Source organism: Eufriesea mexicana, unplaced genomic scaffold (genome assembly GCF_001483705.2).
Source record: "Eufriesea mexicana isolate 0111107269 unplaced genomic scaffold, ASM148370v2 scaffold580, whole genome shotgun sequence".
Taxonomy (NCBI): domain Eukaryota; kingdom Metazoa; phylum Arthropoda; class Insecta; order Hymenoptera; family Apidae; genus Eufriesea; species Eufriesea mexicana.
The window spans coordinates 37488-41186 of NW_016908722.1; the positions used below are offsets into that span (position 1 = coordinate 37488).

General features: G+C 29.9%; 1 protein-coding gene across 1 annotated transcript in view; it reads left to right on the forward strand.

The window, feature by feature from the left end:
• The window catches only part of LOC108545824 (proton-coupled amino acid transporter-like protein pathetic), a 32182-nt gene that overhangs the window by 8569 nt on the left and 19914 nt on the right, over positions 1–3699 (forward strand). The window lies entirely within an intron of this gene.

Here is a 3699-nt window from a genome sequence, read left to right on the forward strand (position 1 = left end):
TTTTTGATTATATTTTTTAATATATTTTTTATTATATTTTTGATTATATTTATAGTTGCTTTTTGAATGTAAATTTGTTATTGTCTTGTTGCTATTTTATTGTAGTTATTATATGTACGATTGGTTATTGTATTGTTGAATTCTATAGTAGTTATTTATTTTGCATAGTTACTTTTTATTTCGTGGTAAACTAATTGTAAACTAATTGCTACAATTTTGTAAATATTCTTAAAAATAGATATTCTAATTCTTATGAGTATCACAAAAAGAAAAGTGGGTGTGATTTTGATTGATATTTGACTGCTGTTACATTTGATAATTTAAGAAAAATTCAGTACCTCCAATTATTTAAATATTGCCACAATTATTGGTTGGATAATTAAATTGAAAAGAAATTGCAAATTTTTTAACTTTTACTTCTCTTAGATCAAAAAATAATCGTATATAGGATAATGGAATATTATGAGTTATGTATATATTTTTGATTACTGTTTTCTCAGCTTGGACAATTTTCCCAAAAGTTCATATTTCATTTTACTTATTATTAAATTAACTCTGATATACTATAAACTTAAATTGAGTTGCAATATTTTAAAATGTTAGCAAAGATTCTTGCACAAGCATGGTTCCTATTCCGTCCTTGCTAATTAAATTATTTAAAGAAATAAATTTACGAAAATCGATTAATTTAATAATTAATAGCTAAAAATATATATAGCCGAGACTATACTATAATGTAATAATAAATTGATCTCAAAAAATAATATAATTCTTATCTTACAAAATTCGATTGTAGAATAAGCCTCGCTTGGATTTGGATCTAGGATCTTAGAAATAGATCTTTGTCTTCAAAAAATGTAATAAAAATGTAATCAGGATGACGATAAAAATGCGAACAGTTCGATAAACCGAATATTTACGAAATTTTTACCTCCTTCGTCTCGATTTCTCAATGACGAGTTACGATCTATCGTCTTCCTTTGTTCAGTCATGATAGCACTTCGATTGCATCCTCGCTGAGAACAAAAGGAACCATCCTAGAAATGCTCGAATCGAGCTGTCGCAACACGAAACACGACATTGATCTCTGTTATATATCGAATGATCGAATCGAACCTTGAATACTAACATCCGTTCAACGTTGCACAACGCATTTCTTCGTCTGGTCTCTTTCGCGACAGGCGTCCGCCATTTTAAGTTAAATGGCGCATTTAGTTGCACCTAGTGGGAAAACAGAGGAAGAAAAATAGAATGGTTCGAGGAAAATAGCCCATTTAATTGCACCATCCGAGGAAACGGGAGAAAAATATGGCTGCCCTTTGTACGCGATAATAATCATGAAAATTGCTTTCTGAACAAACTGGAAAGCATAATAATAATCATCAAGTCTGTTATTCATTTTACAGTTTGTTCAGTGTCGTTAATTATTGGAGTTAATGATATAATGATCTGCAACGAAACATAATTAGAGATAATAATTAAGTATAATGACACAGGTGCATCCGTTGCTGTCATTACTGTGTCTACAATCTTGTAATTTGTTTCAAATAATGATACGAAATTTCTTGATACTATCTCGAGATGGATAATTTTAAAGTTCATTTGCTGGAATGAAAATTTAATTATTTAATTATTTAATTATTTAATTCAGTAATACATCAAGAGCAGACATAAACTTACTCGGGAAAAGATGGTCTGCGGTTTCGATGGGTTTTATTGTATTATATCAAAGTCCCTAGTTTCCCCTAGAACGGATTCAGGTAGATAAAGCTCTTCTTCGTGGAGTTCAATAAATTGAACACTTTTCAAACCATACAGAATTCTTTATACATACATTTTCTATAATTTTGGGATTTACAAAAAGAGAAATTCAAAGTTTCGAATTCTCAAAATTTACAAAATTAAAAAATTTGGCACATGTGAACATTCCATTAGAATTTTTTCTCTCACAAGTTTAAATAAATATCTTTGCTTTTAATCAACACAAGATTAAATAAATATCTTTGTTTTTATTTCACACAAGTTTAAATAAATATCTTTGCCTTGATTTCGTACAAGTTTAAATAAATATTTTTGCCTTTATTTCACACAAATTTAAACAATTATTTCTGCTTTTATTTCACACAAATTTAAATAAATATCTCTGCTTTTATTCCACATAAGTATAAATAAATATCTTTGCCTTTATTTCACACAAATTTAAACAATTATTTTTGCTTTTATTCCACACAGTTTAAATAAATATCTTTGCTTTTAATCAACACAAGTTTAAATAAATATCTTTGCCTTTATTTCACAGAAATTTAAACAATTATTTCTGCTTTTATTTCACACAAGTTTAAATAAATATCTTTGCTTTTATTCCACATAAGTATAAATAAATATTTTTGCCTTTATTTCACACAAATTTAAACAATTATTTTTGCCTTTATTCCACACAAATTTAAATAAATACCTCTGCTTTTATTTCACGCAAGTCTAAATAAATATCTTTGCCTTTATTCCATACAAATTTAAATAAATACCTCTGCTTTTATTTCACACAAGTTCAAATAAATATCTTCGCTTTCATTTCACACAAGTATCTCGAGAAGTGATCCACCATCCGATTTCTCCCCTCTCCATTTCTCTTTACCAATTCCAAAACCACAGATACATGCATTTTCGATCGATCGATCGTAAAATTGTAAACGCGTGGACACTTCAAAATTATAGTAATTATAGTAACTCGGGACGATAAGTCTGAAATAGCGATTCATGCCCGAGTGGAAAGTTTGGTCGCCGATAAAGGCAAGATCGATCGTCGTCGTGGCTTAGAACGATCTCAGTCTCAAGAAGGATCGTTTTGTTTCCAAACATCGTGGTTATCGTGATCATCGAATGGCATAGCGCTGACGCGATTACCATCGGAATCGTCATCGTTCTTAAGGCCAATGATCCATTTCTGATGCCACAAGTGATGATCTTAATCGTTCAGAATCTTTCCCAGTGATAGATTTAAATCGACTTCGAGTACTTGTAGCGTAATCTGTCGCGATTAGGTTCCAACATGGCCAATCGTGTATCGCATGGTCGATGAAAAGGACCGCAGGTGGCAGATAATTATAATTTAATTTCGGCAAATGACTTCGGAGATCTGACCTCTTATGAGACGGGTGGGGATAAGAGACGCAGGCATTTAGGCTAATTGAAACGCGTATCTGCGTCGCGATAATTTTATCAAATGAATTATATACGTAGTATGGTAACACGTGGTGCAAGATTTAGAGATTCTCACTCACGATATGACGTATGACGTTTATGTTTTCGGACAAATAGCGATGGGTAGATTTGATATCATTGTTTAGACGTAATCGAACTGATCTTTTAGTTTTAATGATTTTCTAAGTGCGAGCGAAATTGATCTATCATCTTGAATTTGCTTTTATGGAATTAATGAATTTTCGTTTGTATTATAATTTTTTTAAAAATATCGTTTTTTTATGATATCGGTTTCACTATATGTATGATTTTTCGTGTGAAGTTTTCAATTGCTGTTTTGTATTACAGTGGTTGGAACAGTGTAGAATTTTGAAAATTATTCCATGTTACATTTATGCGATAGTATACCCTGTATAGTATAATATAATGTTATACTATAATAATTATAGTGCTCCTATATAACAATTTTTTTATATATTAATAATGTAATTTAATTTA